Source organism: Hipposideros armiger, unplaced genomic scaffold (genome assembly GCF_001890085.2).
Source record: "Hipposideros armiger isolate ML-2016 unplaced genomic scaffold, ASM189008v1 scaffold_1024, whole genome shotgun sequence".
Classification (NCBI taxonomy): domain Eukaryota; kingdom Metazoa; phylum Chordata; class Mammalia; order Chiroptera; family Hipposideridae; genus Hipposideros; species Hipposideros armiger.
The window spans coordinates 143,771-149,651 of NW_017732374.1; positions in this window are offsets into that span (position 1 = coordinate 143,771).

Sequence of the window (5,881 nt, forward strand, 5' to 3'; positions counted from 1 at the left end):
CCCCTCTCTAGTTTCCGCCATAGCCTGGAGAGAGTGAGGGATCAGATGCCCATTGAGAAACTCAAGTGGGGTGTAGCCACTTGCCTTTGGTTAAAGGGATTTGAGTGATACCACCTCTTAACAGAGCCAGGTGTCCTGGAAATGAACAAATCCAAACTCACTTGACAAACTGACAATGAGGGTGCTAAAGTGATGATGATGATAATGATGATAGCAGTAAACACAACAATCAGGAGATTAAACATAGTTTTCTAACATGGATTCTGCAAAGCATTAAATGTATATTCATTAAACAAGCTACTACAGAACATTTGCTGTCAGAGAAAATGAGGTGCTTTATGTACCAGTCCTTTTGCCTGAATATTCTAAACTCTGAGCCTCTTTTTTACTCTCCTTTCTGTAAAATAGGAATAACATCTCCAACCTGATAGAGCAAAGTGGTTATCATTCAAAGAGAAAACGTATGGAAGAAACCAGCTTCTAGCTGACTAAATGTTTGTTCCATGCCCTTTAGTACAAGCACCATGACAGAGTTCTTTATGAAGGTCAGTATGTTTATGCATTCTTTCAGTCGACAAATATTTGTAACATGCACACCCTGTGTCAGGCATTTTTCTAGGGCCAAGCAAAACAAAGAAAATCCTTTCCATCTTGCTGTTCATATCCTAGTGGGACAAATCAGGCAGGAGATACAGTTAGTATATAAAACAACAATAAGGCCAGGGGGACAGATGAAACAGACTGAGAGGATGAGAAGTAATGGGGTGATGAGGAAAGGTTCCCTTAATGGGGTGATGTCTGCGTAAAGATATGAAGCTGGTAAAAGCACAAACTATGTAGAGACTCGCAGGCTGAGTTCCAGGCAGAGAGAAGAAGTGCTCAGATGGGCTGAGGTGGGATAAGGGGATAGGTAGGACCAGGGAACAGCAGGAAGGTCTGTGTTGCTAGAACCAGATGAAAACAGGGGAGAGAAACAGCAAAAGAAATCAGAGACTCAGGGCTGCCATGCACAGGGCCTGTGGGCCACGGCGAGGAGCTGAGGGTTGCTTGGGTATCATCCCAAGTGTAATGGAGATCATTCCAAGTATAATGGAACGTTCCACTGAAGGGCAACTCATAGATAAAGAGCATGAAGTCAGAACAGAGGTAAGGTAGATATTAGAGAGCAGAGAGCATGAACCAGGGAGTGCCAACAGCCACTCCCTGAAGCAAAGTGGATTAGCACGGATGAGAATAAGAAACCAGGACAGCACAATGGGAGATGTCAAACCCCAAAGAGTACGTTTGGAAATGTGTTTCCATGGGGTGCGTATGAGGTCCCAGTTTGCAGGACCATCCAAGATCTAAGACCAGGGGCATGAGAGGTGACATGATCACAGATGAATCGAGCTGTTGCTTTGGAGATTCCTTCCTAGGCAGCTGCCTTGAGTGAGAGGAAGCCCAAATCTACTGAAGGCTATGGACCAGGCATCCCGCTCCACTGGTGTTTCACAGACACGTTTTCATTTAAATCTCACAGCAGCCCTGTGGGGTAGAAGTTCCAATTCACACTTTACAAGTAAGGAGCCTGAGATGCAGGAGGTACAAGTGACTTGCCCCAGGTCAGAGGAAGCCTCGGTTCCCAGACATGAAATCCCATCTCTGGACTACACAGTCCCTTTCGTACTTGTGAACCTGTCTACACTTCATCTTTGCCTCTTTCATCACTCAGGGATAAACCAGGCCAAAGAGTGATGTGATGCCAATAATAACCATCTCCCAACTACAGAGGCCTTCGCGGCTTGCCCAACTCTTTCCCGTTCTTATCTGGTGCTTCCTATAAATGAGTTCACACACTCGCTGCTTTTTATTTTCACAGGCATGGCAAGTACAGGGTATGATAAATGCTCTGAACAAGGAAACATTTAGCCTAAGCTAACTATTATCGGCAGCATCTATGACAAATGATTTAATAGAACCCTGAAAAGCCCAATGTGATGACTAATTGGTGGTTAAAGGTAGTTGGAAATTTACTTTGTAAAAAATTACAGGGAAGTAACTCGATTAACTTTGAAAGAGAGGGGGGAAAAAAGCCAAAAAAAATACACGCATAATAATTTACTCCTCCTTGCAGGGATGGCAATAAAGATAAGAATTACAACCCCAAGAGCAGTTACAGAGGGAATGGACATGTTTCATTTTGCATGCTGAGTGTAGAAAATGTGTCAGCACAGGCTGTGTGGATAGGAAAACTCTGGGACTTCGTGAACCCAAGCAAATCCACCTTCAGCTCTCTAGTCCAATCTCCTCAGTGGGAGGCATATGTAGGGGTGTCTGATTTGGGGTCCACTGAGTCAGGATCTTCTCCCTGGCATGGAAGGACACACAGCTTGGTACTGATGTCTTGCGAAAGGCATCAGCTTTGGGGTCCAATTGCCCTGGGCTTGCTGGCTCCTTTCTGGGTGACTGGGAACAGATCACCTAACACCCTGAAAGTCAGAGTCTTTATATAATAAAGATAATAATGTCAACTTGCTAGGGATATAAAAGGTAAGTGGCTTATTGTATGTAAAATACCCAGCACAATGCCTACTGGAACACAGTAGGTTCACCAAAACATACATGTCTTTCTTCCTCTACCTAGTTATTGCCAAGCCCTGCCCTTCCCCATGGAAAGCCACATTAAGTCTTTTCTAATTCTCTCTCCAACTCTGAAGAAAACCATAAAATTGACATTGACCCCATGGGAAATGCATGACGCCATATAATCACTGTACTTGCATTGGTAAATAGATAAGCCCAGGACTCTAGTCTTAATTGTCTTTAAAACTAAAGTGTTGACTGTTCACCTCTGGCTCCCATGATTAAACACCATGGCTGTATTTGTCTCCCTTTCATTACATGCAGTTAGATGAGTGTCCTGGCCCAGGCGTCTTGCCTGTGTGGGGGCTGGAGGAAGAATGAGTTAGTGACAGCTCGGCCCAGAAAGAAGTCCCACCCAGTCATAAGCTCGTCCAAGAAGATCAAACTGCCTTCTCTCGGTGGCTCCTGCTAGCTCTACACATGCTGATCCTATGCTGTCAGGGCTTCCTCCAAACTTATTCTCCCTTTCAGCATTACTCCCTTTGCTCTGAAGAATAAAATGCAAGCTCATACCATGGCCTACACATGCCCGGCTGCTGTCTCCCACTTCCTTGCCGGCTCTGGCCCCACTCTCCTTCCTGTCCTTTGAACATGACATGCCCTCTCTTATTCGGGACGCTTGTCAATGCTGTCACTTCCTCCTAGAATGCCTTCCCAAGAACAATTACTTTCACCCTGCAGGTGTCTGCTCAAATGTCACCTCCTTGGGGAACCTTCCCTGAATAGCTCATTCCAAGTTATGCCCCCCTCCCACCTCTTCCTTTATCATATCCCCCAGATTAGCTCTTAAATGCAGCTTAACAAAGGCCTGTACATATGCTGCCAGTTACTTACTTGCTTATTGGTTGCCTCCATTAACTAGAATGTTAGCTTAGACTTGGGGTTAGTCTGGCATCAAGGTGTCAGCAGAGTGGGTTCCACACTTCTCTCCAGCTTCTGGTGGCCGTGACTGGTCCTTGGTGGTCCTGAGTTTGTAGCTGCAGCTCTCCAGTCTGTCCCCATCTTCACAGGGCCCTCTCCTCTGGGTCTGTGTCAGGGTCTCACCTCTCCTTCTCCATTCTCTCCTGAGGACACCAGTCATTGGATTTAGAGCCCAACCTAAATCAAGGAGGAGCTCTTCCCAAGATTTTTAACTAAACTTCATCTGCAGAGATCCCATTTCTGAATAACTTCACCTTCAGAGTTCAGGGGTTAGGACCCAGACATCCTCTTTTGAGTAATGGGCATAATGCAACCAACCACAGATAACAAACACCTCTCTCTCAGGGGACACCTGAGTCAGTGAGCCCGGCATCCCCTTCCAGGCTGTCGTTAAACATGTGTTGAGTGAATGAACGCTGTCACTTTAAGATGGGCCCTCTCTGATCCCAAATCTTTGCCAGATGGCCCCCCAACCCGGAGATCTGCAGCTTCCCCATTGCCTGAGCTTCCCACTGTTTCTGCCTTCATGAAAACTCCACAGGAAGCCAGCCCCTGGCAGGAGCAGCACAGCAAGACTGCGAGGCCATCTCCTGCAGGCTGCACAGCACGTGCTGTGCATGCTGTTCAAGAGGCAGGGCCCTGTTTCTGCTGGGCTGCACGGCGACAAATGTCAGGCCTGTCGCAGCCACTCAGATGGTCTCCCTTCCCACAGGGATATCGGACACGGTGGAGTCGTGGTTCCAAATGCCCCCCCCCCACCTCCACTCTATCTTAACCTATAGGTTTCCCCTCTCTCCTGAATGTTTGTTTCTCCCCATCCTGTGTGCCTGTGTCATAATCATCAAAGTCATCCGCATCCTAAAATCCCTCCCTTAGTAAGTAGCCCCCAAATCATAGCCCCATACACCTCCTGCCTGATGCTATACTTTCATAAAGTATATGTTTCTCCTTCTGAAGACTTAGCACAATAGTAACTACTGTTAGTGTAGTTATTGGATAATATCTGGCTTCCTGGACAACCTGTAAGCTGCTCAAGGGCAGGCCTCCGTCCTAACTCTAAGGAGAAAGCAGCCCCAGCGTCTAGCAGCCAGAAGGCACCTTCTGTCCTCTCCTTTGCTCTTCACCTTCTCGACTTCTGCACCCTGGATTCAGCCCCCGACTCACTGTGAACTTGTTACGGAGAAGAGCTTGCAGCCTGAAATGCAGAGCAGACAATACTATGTCATCGGCTTTGGAGAAAAGAAAAAGCTTTATTGTGAAATGGACCAGCAAGGAGACAGGGGAAAAGACACACATCTCTCCACAATCCAGCGTTCAGGGCAGAAAAGGGAGAAAGAGGAAGCAACAATCTTCAGCGGGAGACACTCTTACACACACACAAAAAAAAAATAGAAGAAGAAGAAGAGGAGGAGGAACAGGAGGCAGAGGAGGAGGAGAACTACTCCTGGAGAAAAAAGATACTCTGGAGGAAAAAACAAACAACAAACAAACACACTGCTGCATGCTAATCTCCGTCTCCCAGGAACCCATCTGTGACCCTGACTATTTGAGGATGCTGCCCCCTCTGCCTGCACAGCACTCCTGTTCTGTCCTTGGCTGCCAAACTCTCACGCATGCTTCAGTCTCAAGTCAAATGCCACCCAGATGCCCCAGACAGAGTGAGCCCACTGTACTCTGGGCCATTGCAGCTCATGTTGACTTTCCTCAATAGCATATATCACACTGCATTGTAATCATTACTCAGGTAGTTCCCTGTCCTGCTAAACTAACTCTGTGCTCTGCAAGAATATTGTCGTAGTGATCTATGGCCGTGGAACAAATCGCCACAATCTTAGTGGCTTCAAATAACCCCTAGTTATTGTCTCACCGTTCTGTAGGTCAGCCGTCCAGATGAGCATGGCTAGGTCCTTTCCCGAGGGTCTCCAAAGATTGAAATCAAGATGTCTGCCAGCCCGGTTCTTAACTGGAGGCCTTGGGGAGAAGCCTTGGGGTGCCTCATGGTTCTAGGACTCAGTTCCCTGTCTCCTTACTGGCTGCCAGCTGAGGGCCATGCTCTGCTCTTAGAAGCTGCCCATATGCTTTCGTACGTGGCTCCCTCCACCTTCAAAGCCAACAGTAGTACATCGACTCAACTCCTTCTTATGCTTTGAAGCTCTCTGACTTCTACCTGTGTCTCCTTCTGCCACCTGCCAGAGAAAGGTCTTTGTGTTTAAGGATTCACATGGTTAGATCAGGCCCACCAAGATATTTTCCCTTTTTTAGGGTCAACTTTGCCATATAATACAGTCACGGGTTTAGTAGCTCACATTTACAGGTTCCAAGGGCTCCTGGTAGCCAT